At 38.0% G+C, this 26,919-nt stretch overlaps 1 protein-coding gene across 4 annotated transcripts in view; it reads right to left on the bottom strand.

The window, feature by feature from the left end:
- INPP4B (inositol polyphosphate-4-phosphatase type II B) overlaps positions 1-26,919 on the bottom strand; it is an 841,422-nt gene that overhangs the window by 448,739 nt on the left and 365,764 nt on the right. For 3 of the 4 annotated variants that reach the window (XM_032246545.1, XM_032246546.1, XM_032246547.1), the window contains one exon: positions 5,089-5,152. The exons of the other annotated variant lie outside the window; for it this stretch is intronic. The gene's annotated coding sequence lies outside the window, so the exon portion shown is untranslated. The remainder of the gene's footprint in view (positions 1-5,088; positions 5,153-26,919) is intronic. 4 annotated transcript variants of the gene reach the window in all.

Genomic DNA, 26,919 nt, shown 5'->3' with positions numbered 1-26,919 from the left:
GGATAAAACTGGGACAGAAATATTGACTCATCTATGAAGGAGCCAAGAGTCCCAATAGTCATGACTTAATTGATACACTCCAATTTAATCTGAATACACATCAATAAAAAAAGAGGCTCCCTTGGGTTTGGTGTGGCTGATAGGCAAACAGTAGACCAGGCTTCTGTGGAGGAGCAGTTCTCAGCATCATGTGTATAGCCAAGTCATAAATTAGGGAGAAATACTCAAAGTACATTAAGGCCACAGGAAAGTGATGCAGGCAGGTTTCCTGGGAATTAAAACACCCATCTCAATGTGCTGCAGAGCCTGGCTGCTGATTTTTAGGAAAACAGAAACAAAAATTAAGGATTCATTCAAAAAGCCTGCCTGACTGAGACAACCAATATGGCTGCAGCCTGTTGAACATGGCCTTATTCTTCCCACCATAACCTAGAGAGCAGTGTGGAAGGAAGCTGCAAGCTTTGCCAGTTGTCCACTCCCTTGGTGTTTTTGTTTTTGTGTGTTAGTAATGGTTAACAGGACAGAGTAGAGGAGTAGAAGATGGAAGGAAAGAGGCATTAACATACTACGTGGCTTGACTTTCTATGTTTCAGTTTCCATTTTCACGGATATGGATAAAAGGACCGTGCCTGGAAACAAACACACACACACACACGCAAACATACACACACACAAAGGTGATAAGATCATTATCTCAGAAAATACCTAGGACAGTTTCACGGAGGCAATGATTTTTATAAAAATTCAATAAATTTTTGCATCAAAAACATGAGGGTAGATGAAAGGAAGGAAGAGGAGGAAGAGTGAGATGGAGAAGAAAGGAAGAAGAAGGGGAAAGAAAATAGGGAAGAGAATATTGACAATGGAGGATATTTAAAAATGTGAGTACAGACAAAAATCTAGTAATGTGGAATGTACACAAATAATAGCAAACTGGCCAATCTGATGTAGCAGTGCATGCAGAAGCAGAACATTTTCAGATGGGTGATTATTCAGTCTGGCTACAATCTCTACTATCAACGAATGAAAACATTAACAGAGAAGCATAATTTCTCCTATTCTAGATATCAGATATGATTTTTGTAAACCAGAGAACAGGAAAATTTGCTGTCTGCTTCTCAGCATAGTAGTTCATAGCATCACTCTATCAATCAAATATTAATTGAGCATCTATCAAGCCTAGCAGCAGTCAAAGTGCTATGGGTAATTCAGAAATTATGTACTGCTATATCTTTAATTGGAGTTTAAATCTGGATAGCAGAATCTAGAACATCTATAAGAAAAAAGAGTTTGAATAAACAGACAAATAAATGTGCCTTTAAGTCTTTACCTCCAGTGTACAGAATCAATAATCATTTTCTCAATGTTTTGTATTTGCAATATTGTTACATATTCTCAAAGTTAGCCTCCTTGCTTTTTTAATTCCTTTCCTTCCTTTCTAGAACTTACTATATCTAGGTATGCTACTACATACCAGTCAATGTGTCAGTCAAGAGAACAACAAGACAGAAACAATGTTGAAAAACAGGATTTGAAAATCCCATTTTAGAGAACAGTTAGCTGAGATTAAGAATAGTTACAAAATTTGTCCAGGGTCACACTAGGAACAAGTAAAGGAGCTGGGATTTAACCCAGGCTTCAACATTTAAAACCATTGCTTTTATTCTGAGAAAAATATAATCCCTACAAACTGTAATTTACAGATTATAAGACCCCTCATTTGGTTTGGAAAATTCCTCCTGAAAGAGGAAACAGTAAAGTTCAGTCTGGTGTCAGATAACATGCTTCCCAGAGGCCAGCTCATTTCCAAACAGGTGATTATTCAATCTGGCTGGAATATGATGTTTTTCTTCCTACATTTATGTTTCAATGTTAGTCTTTTTCCTTTCTTTTCTTTAAGAATCCATTTTCAATTAAGATTTCTAATTAGATTCCAAGTTGGAGACACATCTGTAGGAGAAAGCAAATGGCAAGAGTAGTAATTAAAAAGCAGCTGTCTCTTGCCGTTCTGGGATGAAACAAGCTTTTTTGTCTGTAAGTTATGAAATCCTAGGAAATTCTGTGATGTTTGCCTCTGTTTTTAATAACAGTCAACTTAATTGGAAGATGCTGAATTGGTCTAAAAAAAGTCGATGCCCTTTCTAACACATATGCTGAAAACTTCTCTTCTAGAATAAGCATAAATCAACTCTGGGTTTTTGAGACTTTTAGCGCTGCAAAGTCTAAAATCTCCACATTTTATATACAGTCAAATCATTGGACAGCATCGTAGCTCATGCCTATTAATCCCAGCACGTTGGCAGGCGAATCACTTGAGCTCAGGGTTTCAAGACCAGCCTGGGAAACATGGCAAAACCTCATCTCTACGAAATTAGATGGGCATGGTGTAGTCGGTCTACTGAGGAGGTCTGTAATCCAAGCTACTGAGGAGGCTGGGGTGGGAGGCTCGCCTGATCCTGGGAGGTCGAACCTGCAGTGAGCCATGACTGTCACACTTCAATCCAGCCTGAGTGATAGAGTAAGACCCTGAGTGACAGGGTGAGATTCTTGGAACATAGCTATTTCTTAAAGATGAAATTCTTCTTTAAAGTACTAAGGTAGACATTCCCCCAAGTCATTTGCTTTACTTTAAGACTTTTTCAGAGCCTGCAGTATAAAACTTTATAAATCAAAGAGAATAATCATTTTCAAAGGAAAGAAATATGATTCAGATTAACTGAGGTGCAAACAGTAATTCATGTAGTTTTTCTCTGTTTAGTTTAAGAGAACCAATATTACTAATGCTGATGTTGAAAATTATTTAGGAAGCTCTTACTCCAGTTGTCCTTGATACCTGAGGCTATATTTTCACATGTGAAGTATAATCAGGATTTGAGGAAATTAACCACATAATTAAGGTCAAGAAAAATCTTCTGCTGAAAAAACTAAACCAATGATGCAAACAGATATTTTCTTCTTGCTTGCATTATCTAGATTCTAGAAAATTATCTAACATAGTTTAACGCACATAGCCATAAAATAGGGCAAGCTCCATAAAAGCAGGCCAGCCTCAGGTTAAAAAAAAAAAAAAAAAAAAAAAAAAAAACTTCTTGAAATGTATATTCCCAAGAAGTAAATTTTTGAAAGATTTCTCAATATAATTCTGGAAATGACTTCAGGAAATATTAAGTTAAATAAAAGTACACATACACACACACACACACACACACACACACACACACACACACACAGGGGTAAGGTGAGGTCAGGTGTCAATTTGAAAACATCTATATTGAGGGAACCTGGAGAGAAGACCAAATGACATCACACAGAAATGAAAGCAGAGCAAGTCCAAAGGCATCTTTTTTTTTTAATTGCATTTTAGGTTTTGGGGTACGTGTAAAGAACATGCAAGATTGTTGCATAGGTACACACGTGGCAGTGTGATTTGCTGCCTTCCTCCCCATCACCTATATCTGGCATTTCTCCCCATGCTATATCTCCCCAACTCCCCACCCCCCATTGTCCCTCCCCTATTCCCCCCAACAGACCCCAGTGTGATGCTCCCCTCCCTGTGTCCATGTGTTCTCATTGTTCAACACCAGCCTATGAGTGAGAACATGCAGTGTTTGATTTTCTGTTCTTGTGTCAGTTTGCTGAGAATGATGGTTTCCAGGTTCATCCATGTCCCTACAAAGGAAATGAACTCATCCTTTTTTACGGCTGCATAGTATTCCACGGTGTATATGTGCCACATTTTTCCTGTCCAGTCTATCATCGATGGGCATTTGGGTTGGTTCAAGGTCTTTGCTATTGTAAACAGTGCTGCAATGAACATTTGTGTGCATGTGTCCTTACAGTAATACGATTTATAATCCTTTGGATATATACCCAGTAATGGTACTGCTGGGTCAAATGGAATTTCTATTTCTAGGTCCTTGAGGAATCGCCACACTGTCTTCCACAATGGTTGAACAAATTTACACTCCCACCAACAGTGTAAAAGTGTTCCTATATCTCCACATCCTCTCCAGCATCTGTTGTCTCTATTTTAATGACCGCCATTCTAACTGGTGTGAGATGGTATCTCAATGTAGTTTTGATTTGCATTTCTCTAATGACCAGTGATGATGAGCATTTCTTCATGTTTGTTGGCCTCATGTATGCCTTCTTTTGTAAGATGTCTGTTCAAATCCTTTGCCCACTTTTGAATGGGCTTGTTTTTTTCTTGTAAATCTGTTTTAGTTCTTTGTAGATTCTGGATACAAGCCCTTTGTCAGATGGGTAGACTGCAAAAATTTTTTCCCATTCTGTTGGTTGCCGATTCACTCTAATGCCTGTTTCTTTAAAGGTATCTTACAATGGATATTAAGGACCTACGGGACTGGGCTTTTCATCTTATTTCCAACCCAACTTTGTCTTACATGTCTTCCCTTCTGTGACTTTGCTGTAGCCAAACTATCCTCCTTTCAACTGTTTCTTTCTTTTTTTCTTCATTTATTTTCTTTATTCGGTGTTGTTCCATCTGCCTGGGACTCCTTATTCTCATATTTTAGGTCTTAGTTTAAATGTCATCTTCCAGAGAAATAGCCTCTGTTTACCCAATTCACAGTATTTTCTTCATTTGTCTCTCAATATTTTATCCCATTCTATTATTTTACATCATAGCATTTATCACAGCTTTTACTTATATATTGTTATCTACTGAATCTCCTCTGCTGGACTGTAAGCCCTGGAAAGCAGAATGGACCATGCCTGTTGTGCCTAATTCTGTAAAATCACCTTACAGATGAGTGTTTCCCAAATAACGCAACTTTAGTGCATGTGTATTGATTTAATAAGAAATAATAATATTAATTTGTTAATTTCCTCACATTTCTGCCTAGGCTAGCCCTGGCCTACTAAAACCCTCAAAATTAGTTTAAGGTATTTATAGAAATTAATTTCTCTTTAAAATTATGGCAAATCATCTATATAACATGCAGTCATACATATGCTAGAACACCTAACTGGCATTATTGTAAAATATTTTGTTAATAAGCTTGAATTAATCATCAGTTTAAATGAATGTAATGTGTTAATGTTACATGGTAAGAATGACCCTTGTACCTGATTTATGGCGTTTTCCTTGACTGAACTGCTCTTTGATTATTGTTTTGCTGTTTTCAAGGCTCTGCAATAAAAAAAAAAAGGAAAAAAAAGTCAGGATTTAATGTTTACTGAAACTTTTCTTACTAAAGCACCCATATGTAAAGTGTTTAATATGCTTATAATGTACATCATTCAAACTTGGGGATTTATCATCATAACAAGATTCATGGAACATAGCTATTTCTTATTTCTATTACAAATTATTTAGCTTCATTCAGCCCATAGAACTCCTATAGAACAAATTATAGCTGATCCTTGTTTGCTGCTTAAGTGTGCCAAGTACTATCCTATGCCAGGCACTATTTTAAGTTACATGGATTAACTCATTAATTCTTCATAACCATTCGGCAAGAAAGGGTTAACTCAGCAGGCCTGAGTTACGCAAATTCTGCACATCACAAACGAAGGTGAATCTTCAGGTCTGACCTTCAGCTAGCTTCTGGGAGATAACCTCTGAACTCCCAGAAAAGTCTATCTAATAAGAGTGTGTTGTTTGCATGAGGCTTTAAGCTATGCTGTTTCAGATGGATCAGATAAATTTATTCTAAAATGTGATTTAAGGTGAACATTTATTTTTCTTGGGGGAAGGGAGTCTGGTGTCTAGATCATCCAGTGCTGCATGTTTATGTGACTGACATCTGATAGAACTCTAGAAACCAAAGCTTGGCTGAGCTTCCCTGGTTTACCACACTTCATAGGTTATGTATCATTTTGCTGGCAGCGTTAATCACATCTCCATGTTACTCCACTGGTGGGGGGATACCAGGGAGTTTGTTTGTGGACTTTGCACCATGAAACATTTCCCTTTGCTGTTCTTAATTTGTATACTTTCACGCTAATAAAGCATGACTATGATTATACAGCTTTCTGTATCTTAGTTGATATGGTTTGGCTGTGTTCCTACCCAAATCTCATCTTGAATTGTAGCTCCCATAATCCCCAAATGTTGTGGGAGGGACTCACAAGATCTGATGCTTTTATGAGGAGCTTTTCTCCCTTTTGCTCTGTGCTTCTACTTGCTGCCACCATGTGAAGGAGGACATGTTTGCTTCCCTTCCATCATAATTTTAAGTTTTCTTAGGCCTCCCTAGTCCTGTGGAACTGTAAGTCCATTAAACCTCTTTCCTTTATAAATTATCCAGTCTCAGGTATGTCTTTATTTGCAGCAAGAGAACAGACTGATGCATTAGTAAATCATGAAGGCTAAAGGTGGTCTTGGGGACCCACAACACAAACACCGTATGAGAGAGGTACTATTATTATTATATAGAGAGAATTTTGCAAAGATAGGTGGAATAACTCTGTCAGAGTTACACAGGTAAAGAGTAGAATTTGAATTTGAAACTACTGATCTGGTTCCAGAGTTTGGGCATTTTACTGCTATATATCATGCTATTTATAAATAAATTTACTATTATATGTAATTCATTAAGTGTATAAAAATGCTACCTGTTTCCTCTATTTTATTACCAGAATAATAGTTTTCAAATTGCAAATTTACTGTCAGTTACCAAGATTTCGTATTATTTGGTCAGAAGATGTAGGAACTCATTGAATTACAGTTATTCTTTAACCACTGTACCTTATTTGAAAGAAACCGTCCAGATGTGATATGAGATTTTCTCATTCACATTATCATATATCTCTCATCATTCTGTATAATTTTCAATATAAGAAAGTGAAACTACAAAGATAAGCTTTAAATCATACCATTTAATTTGGAGAAAAAAAATACTCCAATTTTTCTTAAAATTTCTCATTTTTTGAGCCAGGTAGACCCAGAGTTGCTTTGAAGGTAAGTGTTAAGGGAAAAAAAAAAAAAAACATGTTTCATAATAAGAGAAATCATGCAACTAATCACTTAGTTTCAACTAGAGAAAATACAAAACACCTACTGATTACTAAACACAAAACAGAAAATAATGTAGAAATGTCATAAGTTTGCTATACCAAACTTTCATTCAGGTAGACTTTACAAGACACTTTGGTCTAAATATTTGTGGTTCTTAGGTGTCTAAGATAGTAGTTTTATTTTAATGCTCACACAAAATCATAATTTATCTTTCATTTTTTTCAAATCTACCCAAAGCTAAGTATTGTGCTCTGTTGTACAGAGTAGATGGTCGTGTTCTCTCCTTATTAACAGAACAGACTGCACATCTCTTCTGGATGTTTTAGTTGGCATTGCTTCTGCAAAGGCTATGAGTTTACCTTGCAATTAAAATATGAACATACAGAGGCCAACAGAGTCTCATATAGTCCATAGTGTCAAAACAAGCCATTGAATATTTTTTTAAATACAGTAAACCATACAGAAGAAGGGCAAACACTTTATATAGCAATAAAGAAATATTTCAAATATAAACTGGATAACTGTGCAAGCACGAAGGACAAAAGTTTATGATGCAGAACGATCAACTGTCTTATGTGAGCCTGAGTCTTTCAGACATGTTTTTTGTTCCCATTATGGAGTCATTCATTACTTGTCATTTCCCATCATGTAGCAAGAACCAATATTTACTAAAACCCACTGAAGTGCATAGTCACCTTAAATACATATCCCACAGCAAACAAGATCTTATTTAACATTTATCATTACCTTCAAGATAAGTGACCAAAAGGGATATTTTCATTAATTAGGACATAAAAGTTTTTTTCAGTAGAAAATTCAAAATTCTAAGTTAAACAACTTTTGGGTGTTAAACTGAATTGAATATTATTATTTATAATTAAAATGCAGAATATTCCATAAAAACTGAGGTGGCCTCCTACTGTGCTTCCACCTTATTCTATATAGGTCAGTGCCTTCTTTGGTTCCTGTATCCATTTCTTTTGTGGCTCTTGATATGGGGTTTGGATGTTTGTCTACTCCAAATCTCATGTTGAAATACGATTCCCAACATTGGAGGTGAAGCCTAGTGGGAGGTGACTAGATCCTGGGGGAGGATCCCTCATGAACAACTTAACAACATCCCCTTGGTGACAAGTGAGTTCTTGCTCCAAGTTCACATATCTGGTTGTCTAAAAGAGTGTGACACCTCCTCCCCACCTTGCTCCCTCTCTCACCATGTATGTACCTGCTTCTCCTCTTCTCCTTTGCCTTCCACCATAATTGGAAGCTTTCTGAGGCCTCACCAGGATCAAATCCTGGCACCACACTTCCTATGGGGCCTACAGAACTGTGAGCCAATTACATCTCTTTTATTTATAAATTACCTAGCCTCAGCTATTCCTTGATAGTGATGCAAAAGCAAACTAAGACAGAAAATTGGTACTAAGGAATGGGATGTTGCTATAAAGATAGCAGGAAATATGGAAGCAGCTTTGGAAGCAGACAATGAGCAGAGGTTGGGGAAGGATTTGGAAGGCTCAGAAGGAGGAAGATGAGGAAAAGTTTGGAACTTCTTAGAGACTGGTTAAATGATTGTGATTAAAATGCTGACAGAGATACAGAGATCTCTAGGCTGAAGAGATCTCAGGTGAAATGGGATATTTGTTGAAAACCAGAATAAAGGTCACCCTTCTTAGTTCCCAGCAAAGAACTTGGTTGCATCCTGTCTATATCCTAGGAATCTGTGGAAACTTGAACTTTAGACTGATGACTTAGGGTGTCTGGCAGAAGAAATTTCTAAGCAGCAACACATTCAATATGTGACCTGGCTGTTTCTAATAACCTAAATCAGATACAAGAGCAAATAAATGACTTAAAGTTAGAACTTCCAATAAAAATGGAAGCAGAGTATAAAAGTTTGAAAACTTTGCACCCCGGCCATGTGACAGAGGGCAAAAAAAAGCATTTTCAGGAAAGGAATTCAAGTAGAACAACTGCGTGCTAGAGAGACTGGCATGACCAAAAGCAAACCAAGTGCAAATATTGAATACAATGGAAAAAAGGCCTCAAAGGCCTTTTAGAAGTCTTCAAGGAAGCCCCTGCTATCATAGGCCCAGAGGCCTAGGAAGAAACAACAGTTTCAGGGTCCAGGTTCAGGAACCCATTGCTTTCCACCTCCTGGCCGCTTCATCTCCAGCCTTGGCTCAATGTGGTTTCAGGTACAGGGTAGCTCAGGCCTCCACTTTGAAGATCACAAGCTTCTATAAGCCTCGGTTGCTTCTACAGAATGTTAAGCCTGCAGCTGCTTAACAGAATGCAAGAGTGAAGGAGGCTTGGTCATTCCCAGCTAGATTTAGAGGATATATAGGAAAGCTTGGTTGCCCAAGTGGAAGCCTGCCACCAGTGCAGAGCCCCAAAAGAGAAACTCTACTAGGTCAATGCTGAGGGGAAATGTGGAATTGGAGACCCACAGAGTCCCACCAGGGCACTGCCTAGTAGAGCTGTGGAAAGGGGATCACTGACCTCCAGACCTGAGAATGGTAGAGCCACCAGCAGGTTGCAGCTTCAGCATGGAAAAGCTGCAGGCATTCAACTCCAGCCCAGAAAAGCAGCCATGTGGGCTGCACCCACAGAAGCCACAGAGGCAAGGCTTCCTAAGGCCATGGCAGCCCAGCCCTCACGCCAGGTGGTGGAACATAAGGTCAAAGGAGATTGTTTTGAACCTTTAAGATTTAATTACATCTTTGCTGGGTTTCTAACTTGTGTGGGGCCTATTGCCCCAATTTTTGGCCAATTTTTCCCTTTTGGAATAAGAATCTTCACCCAATACCTGTACCACCATTGTATCTTGGGAGTAAATAACTAGTTTTTTGTCTCACAAGTCATAGATGGAAGGAACTAATCTCCAGATGAGACTTTTAGATTTGGGGCTTTTGAGTTAATGCTTACATGAGTTAAGACTTTGGGGGACTATTGGAAACGCATGATTTGTATTTTGAAATGTGAGAAAGACATGAGATGTGGGGATGCAGGGGCAAAATGATGTGGTTTGGATGTCTGTCCCCTTCAAATCTCATGTTGAAATGTGATCCTCAATGTTAAAGTTGGGCCTGGTTGGAGGCAACTGGATCATAGAAGAGGATTCCCTCATGAATGACTTAGCATCATTCTCTTGGTGATAAGTGAATTCTTGCTTGGACTTAATGCAATATCTGGTTATTTCAAAGAATGTGGCACCTCTCCTCCCTCTCTTGTTCCCCCTCTTGCCATGTAGTGTGCCTTCCACCATGAGTGGAAGCTTTTTGAGACTTCACCAGGAGCAGATTTCCAGCGCTATGCCTTCTGTAAAGCTTGAAAAACCATGGACCAATTAAACCTCTTTTCCTTATAAATTAACCAGTTCCAAGTATTTCTTTACTATGATACAAAAAAAAAAAATTAACACAGCCCTGGATGAGGTTTTCATAACATCTTTTTTTTCTACCCCAGGACCCTGGTGTGATGGGGATATAGCTAAAGTCAGAGCTGACTATTTGTCTTTTCCATCTTAACCCATGAAAGAAAGCTAGGCCTTGTGCTGACCCCAAATAGCCTGAATAACTCCAGGTTAAGGGCCCATGGCAGTGAGAGGTTTGGGATATTACAGCAAAGGCAGAAGCTGAGTGAGACAGAATTTAGAAGAGATCAAGGAGAGATCATGCCATGTAAGTCAGCAAATTGTACAATATGGCTGCTATGATTTGGATGTTAGTTCCTCCAAACCTCATGTCGAAATCTGATCCCCAATAATAGTGGTAAGGCCTAATGAGAGGTGCCTTAGTCATGGAGTGGATCAGAGCCTGGAACCTCCCCTCTTGCCCTCTCTTGCTTCCTCTCTTACCATAGGATCTCTGCTAACACTGGCTCCCCCTTCCCTTCCACCATGAATAGAAGTAGCCTAAAGCCTTCATCAGATGCAGATGTTGTTTCCATGCTTCTTGCAAAGCCTGCAAAACCATAGCCAAATAAACCTCTTTTCTTTACAAATAATCCAATCTCAGATATTCCTTTATAGTCATGCAAATGAACTAAGACAATGGGTTTTCATGGGTTCGGAGAACGCATACATTTGTTCCCTAATAGGTCCAGCATTGAAATATGTGCCTTAGAAATTATTCACATATAGTTACTAGAATCTAGTTTAATAAACAATTTTCAAGATAAATGTAAAAAAGCTAATTTTCCAAAGGCTTTAAAAGTCTTAGAGTTGTTGCTCAGTTTCATCCCTAATTGTAAAGGCAAAATAGAATTAAGCTAACAAGGGCATTCCCAACATAGCCTTCAGGTCAACAGAAAAATTGTAAAAAAAAAAAATTCTAATAGGATTAATAAAATAACTCAAACAAAGTTCAAGGATGAAATGTAAATTTGCAGCAATAGCTTTTCTATATAATAGCAAAAATTAGAAAACAAAATTTCCAAATTAATGAATGCAGCTCCCAATCACAGCAATAATAATCCAAAATACTATAGCAGTAACAACAAAATCAATAAAGAAATTATGAATAACTCTGTAAGGAAAATTATAAGAAGCTATAAAGGGCAGTAAAGAACTGTAACACATGTGTAAGTGGGAAAATATTTACAGTATAAATATCAATTCCTCCCAAGTTAATTTATATTTTAGTATAATTCCATTGCAAATTCTATTGAAAGTAATTTTAGAACCTCCAAAAATTTTCCAAAATTCTTTGAAGAAAGTATTCTAGATCATAAACAATATTCTGAATATGAATATTAATAAAATATTTTGCTCCAATGATAAAATATATTTTGTGACATAACATGTAAAACAGTAAAGAAATGACTGAGAAAGCGATGTACAGATTAGAGCAAAATATGGGTATCCCAGAAACAATTTTATGCATTAGTTCATTCAACAAATATATAATATCTGTCATATGTCAAGCATGTGAGGCATACACATAATGAACCTAAACCCAGTGTATAATAAAGTGAGCACCACAAATTGATAAAAAAGAAATTAATTATTTCATGATTTTGAGACAATTGCCTATCTTTTTGGAAAAAAATCAATTATGTTCCATTAGACAGGGATATAAATTCCAGATGTATTACGGAAGTAAATACAAATAAAATACAGAATAAAAAATAAAGAAAAATGGAATTCATTATTTTTACACTTTTTTGGAGTGGTCAGTTCTACTTCTGAAGCTTATAAGTGCTAGAAGAAATTATAAAGAAAATGCCTGGCAGTTTGGGCTATGTAAAAAACTCCCCTAGTTAAAAAAAAAAAATAAGAGCAGATATAAAATTATTTGCAACAAAGACAATATGCCAAAATCTGTTTTGTACAAATGCTAAATAGCAAATGAGAAATGTTTAAAAGATGCTTCTCAATGAAGAAAGAATTCATGAATGAACATATGAAAAAATGTACAACTTCGGCTGGGCGCAGGAGCTCACGCCCATAATCCCAGTGCTTTGCGAGACCGAGGCGGGCAGATCATGAGGTCAAGAGATCAAGACCATCCTGGCCAACATGGTGAAACCCCACCTCTACTAAAAATACAAAAATTAGCTGGGCATGGTAGTCTGCACCTATAATTCCAGCTACTCAGGAGGCTGAGGCAGGAGAGTCACTTGAACCCGGGAGACAGAGGTTGCAATGAACTGAGATGGTGTCACTGCACTCCAGCCTGGTGACAGAGTGAGACTCCATTTCAAAAAAGAAAGTTCAATTTCATTAATACTCAATGAAATAACCACTATAAACAATGATCGACACTATTTCATCTAACAAATTGGCAAAGAAGAAAAAGAAGTTCATACTTGATGCTATTTTGAGATTGCTTTGAATGCTACTTTCCCACATTTCCAAGAGTATTTTCTAAGAACTCTAAAAGTGTTCCTACTCTGTCCCAGAAAACCTAGGAAGCATTCTCACCATATGTGGTTAGTACAAGATGCTCATTTCAGGCACATCCTATTTTAACATCACTATACAATAATACTGTTTAGGCAAATTACTGTCAAATATTTATCATGGCATTACAGGTACCACAGCCAGCATGTGGGAGGCATGCAATAAATATGTTGAATATTGATTGGTAAAATAATGAGCTTGTTTCTTGATCATCAAAATAAATAAAAGTATGACATTGGCTTCTCAAAAATATATTTTCATATTCTTTAATCTAGTAATTCTAATTTTAGGTTTCCATTCTAGAGAAGTAATTCTAAATATAGAAAAAAGTCATATACAAAAAGTATCACAATATGACTAAAGTGGGAAAGAAATAGAAATATCTTAAGTATTAAACAATAGAGAAACATTTGAACAAATTCCATTAACTAATTTGATGGAATATTAGATCATTATTAAAAAGATGTTCATGAATAGTTTAAAATGGCTTATATAAAAATATTAAATATAAAAAGCAATATTTAAAGTTGTATATCTTATTTATGACATGGTTTGTGCAGCAAGTAAGGCTCCACATAAAATCTCATCTTACTTTTTTTTTGGAGATGGAGACTTGCTCTCGGTTCACTGCAACCTCCGCCTCCCAGGTTCAAGCAATTCTCCTGCCTCAGCCTCCCGAGCAGCTGGGACTACGGGCACATGCCACCACATCCAGCCAATTTTTTTTTTTTTTAGTACAGGAGGGGTTTCACCATATTGGCCAGGCTGGTCTCGAACTCCTGATCTTGTGATCCTCCCACCTTGACCTCCCAAAGTGCTAGGATTACAGGCATGAGCCACTGCGCCTGGCCCATCTTAGTATTCTTTATCTCCATGAAGAAGTTACTTAACTTTAAGCCTATTTTCTTCATCTATAAAATGGGAAAATAATAATATTGGCTCTTGCCAAATGCTATTATTTTTAATTAATGATCAAAATAGATAATTCAAACAATGTTAGCTGTACCTATCACACAGTAAGTATTCATGTTTCGAAAGAACTGATTCTTCAGAAGCGTCATGAAAGCAAATCAGTTAATGTTGATGAAGCTACAAAATTAATGGCTCAGTTGTAAAACAGTAGTGATTCCCCACAAAGATCAATAAATTAAATGTTTTATACAAAAAAAAAGAAAAAGTATTCATGTTTCTACAGTTATAGCTTTTTCTAAAAGTATTAAATGAAAACAAAACTTAGCATATCAGAAAGTCTAAATGCTAATATGTCAATGTGTTGGCAGTAGCTATTTTTGTGCAGTGGATTTGGCTGTCCAAAACATTTGGGACATCTCTCCTACGTCAAGGAAACATCCCACCTTACAAGTTCACACATCACCAAAACATGCTAGAAATCCACTTATTTGTCTTTACACACAGAGAACAAATATATGACCTAGGCTTTTCTGATACCATTGTCCAAGACTTCAGCTCAGAAAAAGAATCCATCTGGCAACCCATTCTGAGAGTTGACACATTTGCCAGCTCTCAGAGACAGTGGGGGCAGAGGTTTTGCCCTGAGGCCCAGCATCAGCAGTGTGGGCAGAGATACCTGTGCTAGCAGCAATCACAGTGAGATTGCTTTGGAGTAGTGCTCATGTGTATTTGGCTGAGTCTGGAGTTCTTGAGCACCCACTCTCCAAGCCTGCACCCATTCTTTAGGATTTTCATGGATCCTGGGCACTTTTGCCTTCGCCAGCCCCTTCTTCCATAGTACACGCACACATGCACATGGATATGTTATATAATTATAATTTATGACTGCATTGCTATGAAGATAAATATATTAATATCATCTAATAAAAAGTTTTTAACCTACACATTTTTTTTTTCAAATTTTGAAAGCATTGTGGGCTTTAGCAGTACGCCTATTGGGCAAGTACACCCTGCTTAATGTTTTTGAAGGAATTCCTTTTCCCTTTAAATTGGCTGGAGTATATTCTCGGCAACTAAGAAAATGACTACAGATGGCAAAACTACAGTGAAATCTTCACTTTGTTGAACCTTTCTAGGAATTTTTAAATTATTTGGAAAAATATGTCTTACTTATAAAAGGGAAAATAATACATTTATGAAGAAAAAAAAGAAAAGCTGAACAATTAACTTATCATCAGTAGCTTATAGCATCAAATGAAAAAAGCATGCATATCTCATAATCTCAAGCTACAAAGGTACTGTAAAGATCATTGTGGGAAAAAAAAGTCACTGTGTCCAACCTCCCATCTGCCATTTCAGTTACCTTTACCCCATACCTGACCAAGTTGTCATTGTCAGTGATACTGCATCCAGTAAGTCACTATCTCCGGAAGAAAATCAGACATTCTGTCTCTTGATTATATGACTGTTAAAAGTTCCTCTTTAATACTAAACAAGAAAATACATTTCTGAAATATTTTTCCCTGAATGTATCTCCAATATCTGAATATTATTTGTGTTCCCATTTTAGATCCCCAATACCAGTGCCTCAGAATTATTGCGTAGCTCCCCAACTCAAGAGTCTCTTATATCTATTGCACAAGCTTTCTCCTTTGATTCTGTATCAGTCTGTGATTTCCCTAGGCCACCTGTTGCTCCAAAGCAGAGATGTGAATTGCTAAATCAGAGGCAACTCTGTCTCTTCAGATCACAAACTCATCATTTCTTTGACTTCCATCAGAAGAATACAAAGTTGCATAAGGCCATAGTTTAAAAAGAAATCTGGAATCCAATACAAAATGAAAACATTTGTATTTTGAAAAGAAAAACTTTTCTACTTTATACATTTCTCTTGAAGTAACTACCCAAAATGAAATATTAAAAATTACACAAAACTAGAATTTTCAGTCTTCATACTGCTACTAAATCCTATTACCTATAAAATCAATGTCTCCCTGATAATTTAAATAATAAGGGCAATCTAGACTCTCAACATTTGATGACTTGATTTCTAATAAAGATTAGATCCCTTAGGTCATCAGCTACATGACTAAGTAAAATTAATATAACTGTTGACCAGTGTCATCTTATTTGTAGTTGAGATTTCCTTTTTGGGGAAAAGTCCAAAATGGCAGACTAGAAGCAGCTTATGTGTGCTGCTCTCACAGAGAGGAAATGAAAGGCTAGTGAACACTGACTGCAAGCTGATCATCTGAGCAAACATATCAGACTCCATCAAGGCAACAGGGGGACACACAGAGAGCAGACAGGAGCAAAGCTGGATACAACCTGTCTGGGCTTAGCGTGGAGCCAGGAGAACCTCTCCAAAATGGAAAAGGATGAGTGAATAAGAGCTCCCTTTGGGGATATACACTATCTACGGGGACAAATGCAAGACTGGGAATGACAGAATCCCCTTGGCCCACTCCACAAACCCCCACCATGCTTCTAGGCTGAGGCAGGTGTTTTGTAGGGGCAACTCTCAAAGTGCAAGGGGAACTCTAAAAGGCTTGAGCCCCAGAGCACACCATCACAGGCACAATAGCCCCAGCAGATGTCGCAGCTGTGGTACCTGAGAGCAGTTAAGATCAGTTCACCCAGCTCACTGGACAAGGTTCTGTGTTAGGTTCCAGCCCAGTAGTCTCACTTCTGCTTTAACTTGGCTGGCAGCCACAACCTCCTGTTGTCTTTAGAAGTAACCCAGACAGCAGGGCAGGTGACCACATGCCCCCCACTGACGGCCAGATAGGAAACAGCTGCTGGAACTTCCAGCCCAGCAGACTCACTTCCATGTGAACTCAGCTGGAAAGTGCAGCTTCCTGTTATCCTGGGAAGCACCCAGATGACAAGGCAGGTGACCCCACCCACACCTGCCACTGATAGCCAGGTGGGCAATGCTTGCTAGTTTCTAGCCTAGTGGTCCAGCCTCTGTGGGTACTCAGCCATAAGGCATAGCCTCCTGTTGTCCCAGGAAACATCTGGCCTGCAGGGCAAGTAACCCCACCCACCCTCACCACTAGTAGCCAGGTAGGCAATACTTGCTAGAGCTTCCAGTCCAGATGTTCCACTTCCAACTGAACTGTCAGTGAACACAGCCTCCTGTGGTTTTGGGAAACATCTGGGTAGCTGGGCAGGTGACCCTAACCATTCTCACTCTGGGTAGCCAGGCTAGTCATGCCTGCTGGAGCTTCAATCCAGTGATCCCTCTTCTGTCTGAACTCAGCCAGTGGGTGCAGCCTCCTGTTGTCCCAGTAGACATCCAGACAGCAGGATTAGTGACCTGCCCTCGCCTCCAACTGCTGGTTAGTAGGTTGGCAATGCCTGCTAGAGCTTAGAGCCCAGTGATCCTTCTGCGGCCTGAGCTCAGAAGGCAGGCACAGCCTCCTGTTGTCCTGGGAAGCCCCTGTGGAGCAGGGTAGGTGACCACAGGGTAGGTGACCACAGGATGAGTGACCCCACCCACCCCCACTGCTGGTAGCCAGGCAAGCAACACCAACTAGAGGTTTTAGCCTATCAGTCCCATTTCTATCTGAACCTAGCCAGAGGGCACAGCCTCTTGTTGTCCAGGGAAACACCTGGACAGCAAGGCAGGCTACCCCACTGACCCCTCCTGCTGGTAGCCAGGCAGGCAATGTCTGCTAGAGCTTCCAGCCCAGTAATCCCTCTTCTATGTAAACTCAGCCAGAGAACACAGCCTCTTGTTATCTGGGGAAACATCCAGATGGTTGAATGAGTGACTCCGCCTACCGCTACCTGTCTTAGCCAGGCAAGCCACAACTGCTAGAAGTTCTGCCGCAGTGGTTCTATTTTTGCCTAAATTTGCCAAAGACCACAGCCTCCTATTGCCCAGAAACCACCTGGATGGTAGGGTGAGAAACTCCACCCACCCCTATCTCTCATAGCCAGATAGGCCACAACCACTAGAGCTTCTAGACCAGCAGTTTTGCTTCTGTCTGCACTCTGTGGGCAGGTGCAACCCTGTGATCTCCCAGGAAGTACCACAGCAGCAGATCAGAGCTGAGCCAGCAAAGATATGGCCTGTCTGCCAACTGTGGCCCTTGCCTGAGAGAGCCCCATGGATTAGAACACTTAAGAAATGTGGGCATAGAGATAGTAATTGGAGAGGCATCTCCAAGACCCAGGAGCAGAAACAGAATCAAAACCAGTCAACTGAACCCATCTTATACCACAAGGAAATTTGCAAGAGCATCACAGAAGATAAGAGCAAAAAAAATCTAAAGGACAGCAACTTCAAGGATTGAAGGAACATTGGCTCACACAGATGAGAAAAAAAAAAACAGTGCAAGAATCGGGCAACTCAAAAACCCAGAGAGTCTTCTTATTGCTAAACAACCACACTACTTACCCAGAAATGCTTCTTACCTAGGGTGAAATGTCTGAAATGTCAGAAATAGATTTCAGAATATGGATTGGAATGAAGATTATTGACATTCAAAAGAAAGATAAAACCCAATCCAATGAATCTAAGAAATATAAGATAATGGTACAGAAACTAGAAGATAAAATGGCCATTTTAAGAAAGAACCAAACTGAGCTGATAGAAGTAAAATATTCACTTCAAGAATTTTATAGTACAATTCCAAGTATTAATAGCAGAATCAACCAAAAAAAGGAAAGAATCTCAGAGCTCAAAGACCAGTTCTCTAAAATAATTCAGACAAAAAACAAATAAAATAGAGAAGAATGAATGAAACCTCTGAGAAATATGAGATTACATAAAGAGATCAAATCTATGACTCATTGGTATCTCTGAAAGAGAGAGGCACAAAGCAAGCAACTTGGAAAACATTTGAGGATATCATCCACAAAAATACACTCGACCTCACTAGAAAGGCAACCCTGTAAATCCAGGAAATGTAGAGATTGCTGTAAAATACTACACCAGAAGACTATCCCCAAGACATAATTATCTGACTTTTCAATGTTGAAATGAAAGAAAAAAATATTAAAGGTAGTTAGAGAGAAGGGACAGACCACCTACAAAGAGAACTCCATTAGGCTAACAGTAGACCTTTGAGCAGAAACCTGTAAGCCAGAACAAACTGGAGGCCAATAGTCAGCATTAATAAAGAAATTCCAAGTAATAATTTCATATGTAGCCAAACTAAGCATCATAAGCAAAGAAGAAATAAGAAACTTTTCAGACAAGTATATGCTAAAAGAATTTATTACCACCAGACCTGCCTTACACAAGGTTCTTAAGAGAGTGGTAAATCTAGAAAGGAAAGACTGTTACCAGCCAGCACAAACACACACTTAAGAACATAAACCATTGATGCTATAAATGAACTACACAATCAAGTCTGCATAATAACTAGCTAACAACACCAGGACAGGATCAAACCTTAAATGTAAATAGACTGAATGTCCCAATTAAAAAGCGCAGAATGGCTAGTTGGATAAAAAAGCAAGACCCAATTGTGTGCTGTCTACAAGAGACCCATCTCACATGCAGTGACGCACAGGCTCAAAGAAAAGGGATGGAGAAAAATCTACCAAGCTAACAGAAAAAAAAAAAACAGGGTTGCTATTCTAATTTCAGAAAAAGCAGACATTAAGCAGTGATCAAAAATGGGAAATAAGGGCATCACAAAATGACAAAGGGTTAAATTCAACAAAAAGACCTAACTCTCCTATGTATACACACCCAAAACAAGAGCACCCAGATTCATGAAGCAAGTTCTCAGATACCTAAGAAGAGTCTTAAATAACTACACAGTAATAGTGAAAGACTTCAACACCCCACTGACAGACAGTTTCAGAGTGATTATCAAGGCCAGAAACTAACACAGATATTCAGGACCTGAACTTGACATTTGACTAAATGTGGCTAATATCGTCTATAATACTCTCAATCCCAAAACATTCTTCTCATCTGAACGTGGCACATACTCTAAAATCGACCACACAATTGGTCATAAAACAATCCTCAGCAAATTCAGAAACAGTGAAATGATACCAAACACACTATTGTACCCACTGCACAATAAAAATAGAAAAAAATATTAAGAGAATTGCTCAAAACCATACACTTACATGGAAATTAAACAACATGCTCTTGAGTGACCTTTTGGTAACCAATGAAATGAGAGCAGAAACCATAAGTTCTTTGAAACTAATAAGAATAAAAGTACAATCTACCGGAATCTCTGGGACACAGCTGAAGCAGTGTTAAGAGGGAATTTTATAGTGCTAAATGCTCTCATCAAAAAGTTAGATGTCAAATTAAATACCTATCATCAAACCTAGAGTAACTAGAGAAACAAGAACAAACCAACCCCAACATTGGCAGAAGAGAAAAAGTAAGCAAAATTAGAGCTGATCTGAAGGAAACTGAGATGAAAAAGAAAAATCAACTAATCCAGAAGTTGGATTTTTTTGAAAAATAAGAATGAAAGACCAGTAACTAGACTAATAAAGGAAAAAAAAAAAAAGAAGATCCAAATAAAGATAATAAGAAACAACAAAGGTGACATTACCACTGACCTCACAGAAATACAAGAAACTCTCAGAGAATACTATGAAAAACTCTATACACCCAAACATAAAAGCCTAGAAAAAATTGCTAAATTCCTAGAAGCATACAATGCCCAAGATTGAATCAGGAAGAAATTGAGCCTCTGAATAGACCAATAACAAGTTCTGAAATTGAATCATTAATACAAATCCTACCAAACATAAAAAGCCCAAGACCAGAAGGATTCACAGACAAATTCTATGCAATACATAAAGAAGAGCTAATACCATTTGTACTGAAGCTATTCCAAAAAATTGAAGAGAAAGGACTTCTCCCTAACTTATTATATGAGGCCTGTATTATCCTGATATCAAGACCTGGCAGAATAACAACAGAATAAAAGAAAACTTCAGGCCAATATCTTTGATGAACATACATGCAAAAATCTTTAACAAAATACTAGAAACTGAATCAAGCAGCACATTTAAAAGCTAATCTACCATGATCAAGTAGGCTTTATCCTTGGGATGCCAGGATGGTTTAACATATAGATATCAATAAATTTGATTAATCACAAAAACAGAACTAAAAACAAAACCCGAAAGATTATCACAATAGATTCAGAAAATACTTTCAATAAAATTCAGCATCCCTTTGCATTTACAACTCTCAACAAACTAGGCAATGAAGAAATATACCTAAAAATAATAAGAGCCATTTATGACAAACTCATAGTCAATATCATACGGAATGGACAAAAGGAATATTTCCCCTGAGAACTGGAACAAGAAGGATGCCCACTCTTATCATGCTTGTTCAACATAATATGGGAAGCTCTAGCCAGAGTAATAAGTAAGAAAAGGAAACAAATGGCATCCCCAAATAGGAAGAGAAAAAGTCAAACTAGCTGCTTGCAGGCTTTATAATTCTATGCCTAAAAAACTTCAGTGTCTGCCCCAAAACTCTGAGATCTGATAGACAACCTTAGCAATATTTTGGGATACAAAATCAATGCTCAAAAATCAATAGAATTGGCCAGGCACAGTGGGTGCCAATAATCTCAGCACATTGGGAGGTCAAGGTGTGCAGACTGCTTGAGTTCACGAATTCAAGACCAGCCTGGGGAACATGGAAAAACCCCATTTCTACTAAAAATTCAAATATAAGCCAGGTATGGTGGTGCACACCTGTAGTCTTAGCTACTCAGGAGGCTGAGGTGGGAGGATCACTTAAGCAGGGAGGTGGAGCCTGCAGTGAGCTTTGATAGCACCACTGCACTCCAGCATGGTCAATAAAACCAGATGTTTTCTCAAAAAAAAAAAAGTTACTTAAAAAAATCAGTAGAATTTCTGTACACTAATAATGTTCAAGCTGAGAGCCAAATCAAGAATGCAATCTCATTTACAACAGCCAAAATAATCAACCAGAATACCTAGGAATACATCTAACCAAAAAGGTGAAATATCTCTGCAAGAACTAGAAAACAGTATTTGAAGAAGTCAGAGATGACACAGACAAATGGAAAAACATTCCATGTTTATGGATTGGAAGAATAAACATTGTTAAAATGGCCATACTTCTCAAAGCAATTTACAGATTCAGTGCTATCTCTGTCAAACTACCCATGACATTCCTTACAGAATTAGAAAAATCTAGTTTAAAATTCATATGGAACCAAAAAAAGAGCTTGAATAACTAAGGCAATCCTAAGCAACAAGAATAAAGCTAGAAGCATTACCTTACCCAACTTCAAACTATATTACTAGTACACAGTAACCAAAACATCATGGTATTAGTACAAAAACAGTTACGTAGGCCAATGAAAAAGAACATAGAGCCCAGAAATAAAGCTGTACACCTACAGTCATCTGATCATTGACAACATCAACAAAAACAAGTCATGGGGAAAAGACCCCCTATTCAATTAGTGGTGCTGAGATAACTGGCTAGCCACATGCAGAAGATTGAAGCTGGATCTCTTCCTTACACTGTATGCAAAAATCAATTCAAAATGGATGAAAGACTTAAATGTAAAACCTAAAACTATGAAAACCCTGGAGGATAACCTAGAAAATATCATTCTGGACACAGGACCTGGCAAGGTTTTCATGATGAAGACAGCAAACGGAATTGCAACACAAACAAAAATTGACAAATGAGACCCGATTAAACCAAAAAGCTTCTGCACAGAAAAGAAACTATCAACAGAGTCAACAGACAATCTAAAGGGGCGAAAATATTTGGGAACTATGTGTCCGATAAGATCTAATATCCAGCATCTATAAGGAACATAAACAAATTTACAAGCAAGAAACAATCTCATTAAAAAGTGGACAAAGGATACAAACAGACACTTTTCAAAAGCAGCCATATATGTGGCCAATAAACATGTGAAAAAAAAATGCTCCATGTCATTAATCATTACAGAAATGCACTTTGGGAGGCCGAGGCAGGCAGATCATGAAGTCAGGAGATTGAGACCATCCTGGCTAACATGGTGAAACCCCATCTCTACTAAAAATACAAAAAATTAGCTGGGCATGGTGGCATGTACCTGGAGTCCCAGCTACTAAGGAGGCTAAGGCAGGAAAATTGTTTGAACCTGGGAGGCGGAGGTTGTAGTGGGCCAAGGTCATGCCACTGCACTCCAGCCTGGATGACTGAGTGAGACTCTATCTCAAAAAAAAAAAAAAAGAAAGAAATGCAAATTAAAATCACAATGAGATACCATCTCACATCAGGCAGTACTGCTATTATTAAAAAGTCAAAAGGAAACACTTACACACTGTTGGTGGGAATGTAAATTAGTTCTACCATTGTAGAAAGTAGTGAGGTGATTTCTCAAAGAACCTGAAACAGAAGTAGCAATTCACCCAGCAATTCCATTATTTGGTCTATACCCAAAGAAATATAAATTGTTCTATTATAAACACACATGCACATGAATGTTCATCGCAGCACTATTCACAACAGCAAAGTCACGGAATCAACCTAAATGCCCCTCAACAGTAAACTGCTTAAAGAAATTGTGGTATATATACTCATTGAATACTATGCAGCCATATAAAAGAATGAGATTATGTCCTCAGCAGCAACATTAATGGAGATGAAAGTCATAATCCTAAGTGAACTAACACAGAACAGAAAATCAAATAGCACATATTCTCACCTTTAAGTGGAAGCTGAATGCTGGGTACATGTGGACACAAAGAAGGAAACAACAGTTACTGGGGCCTATTTGAGAATGGAGGGTGGGAGGAGGGAGAGGACTGATAGACTCCCTGTCAGGTACTATGCTTATTATCCGACTGATGATATAATCTATAGACCAAACCCCCTTGGAATGTAATTTATATAACACCGCACATATACCCCTGAACCTAAAATAAAAGTTAAGAAAGAATATTTCCTTTTTAACTAACGTACAGGGAAAGTACTAATTGCAGTTGAAATCAAAATGGACTACCTTTAGTTATCCTTCTGATTGTCACTCCAGATAGTCATTTTTTCTGCTCTTGAAAAGCAACAGATCCATGTGTTCCATGCTAGCCAACAAAAGTCGTCCCCACCTTTCAAAATACAGAAAGATCGCAAAGATATATATGGGTGCAAAACCTATCTGTACATTAACTGGAAATCCTTTCTCCTAACTGAGTTGTTCAAAATCTTTTTTGAGTTTTTATATGCTATGATAAATTCAAGTTTTAGTTATAACTAACCATAAAATCTCAGTAACTTAAGTTTATGTTATTAATTCATAGATCTAAATTTTGCCTGACAGAGGCAGGAAGGTGGGGAGGATACTTTCTGCTTATGAAGTCTTTCAGAATCCCAGCCTGAGAGAGACCCCACCACATCGCAGACAGGTCACTCAGTCACCCTGAATAGGGACATCCAGCCAAGAGACTAGGAATGAGGGTGAATGAGTACTTTGCAGGCCATGTCTGTAAGTGTCTCATTATTCGACTGGGTGCAAGGCGGGCTGAGAAGTCAATTATACAACTTAGAAAGAGACAAGGATCTCTGCTGGCCATCTGGCCATCTCCATCATAGTCCACTAATGAGGCTCAACAGCTCCAAGGCACATAGCATGCATTTGTCCATACAAATTCTAGATATCTAAATAATGAAATAGGTAAAGTGAATGAACTGATGATAAATAAGATCTTTAGTAAAACTGGCATCTAAAATAACTGAAGACAAGAGGCTAATCAGAAGGGTGTGGTGATTATAAGCAGCAAGCAGCTCAGGGAGACTAGACAATAGGGATCCAAGAGGAAGGTAGTTTTGGATGAGAAGTAGCAGAAATATCTTTGGGACAAAAGTCATATTAGAAAAGGGAATGTCTAAGGTGTTATTTTCATAATCACATAATAAAAGGTGAAAATGCTCATCAGAAATGCATTCAGGACATTTTAAAATCTGCCCCTTTCCACCCCTTAGTATTTCTCCACATGCATTTTATCTTGTTTTGTGGCCTCATTGGATTTCCTCTGTCTGGAGATACATTTCAACAGGTCACTACCTGCTGAAACTTTACCAACCCAACAAAGGCTCCTTACATATGCCAGGAAGAATGTTCTCCCTCTTTGGAATTCTGATACGTTTTAAGATCTGGTGAATTTTCTTTTTTTTTTGTTTTTTTTTTTTGTTTTTTTTTAGAGCCTGGATAGTGCTCTGTTGCCCGGCTGGAGTGCAGTGGTACCATCATAGCTCACGGTATCCTCAAACTCCTGGGCTGAAGTGAACCCCCAGCCTTAGCCTCATGGGTAGCTAAGGCTACAGGCTTACGCACCATGCCCAGATGAAATCTACTTTCTTTGACTTCTCACATTATCATATATTCTCATATATGGTAAAAAAAAAAAAAAAGCATTTATTAAGTAAAAAAGTAAAATAGATTTATATGTTAAAGTAATGGTTTCTAAACTTTTTTTTAATACTAGAATTACCGGGGACTACAGATCCTCAGTCAATATAATTGGAATATGCAGCATTTCTAAAAAGCTCCCAGATAATTTGATTTCATGAGTTTTGGGAAAACAAAGTGACTAATCCTGTTGTATCTGAGGTTAAATTACATTTCAGACAAAACTATGAGGCCATTGGTTTTAATCACGTACACATAAACTGATAGGCATATGGTAGGACTGGGACCTATTTCTTAGAAGAAGTAGTTGAAACTTCTCAAGAAGAGAGCACATATTCCATTTTGTGCAGTCTTTTTTTTTTTTTTTTTTTTTAACCCCATAGAAAGTGGTAAAAAAAGATGGCTGTGGGTGAACTACAAAGTAGTAATCATCACAGTAACATTACCTTTAGCATTCTGATGAGGGTGAGAAAATAAAAGAAATAGTTAAATATTAGAGAAAAAGACATATGGCAGCAATATGTGGGTATTAATTGAGAAATCATTTTAAATTAAAATTGAAAAAGTCAATAGCTTACAAGAAAGTGACTGTTTACAAAATCCCTTATTACAATCCCAGGAAAAATATACTTTGAGGATCAAAACTATAGGCACAGCTAATAAAGGGGGGCAAAGATATCATTGTCAGGAAAAAAGTACATTTTTTGTTTGTTTAAACTGCAACTAGCTTTTTTAACTTAAATACATTATAGCTTTGAAATTTTGCTCTTCGATGTAGCTTTGCGCATAGGCAGTAAATGCTACCAATCAAATGCCCTAAACAGTTGCCTCTTAGAAATCATCTTTCCAATCACAGAAAGTCAGGCAGAGTACTGATAACAGGGAAGCCCTCAAAATAGCCTGCATGTCAAGTATTATCTAATACCAATGTTTCCCCCAAAAACAACTTATAAGATTACATTTCAAGGGATGTCAAAGAAAATAAAAACACATTTATTTCCAAAATACTGAAGGAAAAAGCCAGCCAGAGACTCATGATAATGACTGCTCAAAGACAGCAGTTCGGTCTTAGGATCTTAAAAAAAATAAAGACCAAATCTGAGTGGCTGTTCTTTTTCAAAGAAAGGATTATGGTGAGTGCGGGGACTCATATCTGTAATCCCAGCACCTTGGGAAGTGGGGGCGGGTGGATCACGAGGTCAGGAGTTTGAGACCAGCCTGACTAACATGATGAAACTCTGTCTCTACTTAAAATACAAAAATTAGCCAGGTGTAGTGGTGCATGCCTGTAATGCCAGCTACTCAGGAGGCTGAGGCCGGAGAATCGGTTGAACCCGGAAGGCGGAGGTTGCAGTGAGCTGAGATTGTGCCACTGCACTCCAGTCTGGGTGACAGAGTGAGAATCCATCTCAAAAAAGAAGGAATGATTTCAGGGGATAACATAAATTGTCCCCTACAATCATAGTTTAGCAGTACAGAATAAAATAAGTATACAAAAAACTAACCATAGAAGTATATTCATGTTGTATGCCAAACACTCTTTCATTATCATCCTTGCTTTAGCTATTTCCCCATTAGAAAGGTTGGCTGAGGCCCCAAACATTAAGTCCAAAAGAAGAGGGTCAAGAGATGAGGACAGACCAGAATGATTTCTCCTCAAGGAGACTGACCTGGGAAGCTACCGAGATGCCGTATGTGCTCTTACAAGTTTATAATGTGAGCAACAGGAAAGC

This window comes from Sapajus apella, unplaced genomic scaffold, assembly GCF_009761245.1.
Source record: "Sapajus apella isolate SASKATOON/1434 unplaced genomic scaffold, GSC_monkey_1.0 scaffold61, whole genome shotgun sequence".
NCBI lineage: Eukaryota > Metazoa > Chordata > Mammalia > Primates > Cebidae > Sapajus > Sapajus apella.
The sequence above is the reverse complement of the archived record's forward strand: the minus strand, read 5'-3'. Positions and strand labels throughout refer to the sequence as shown.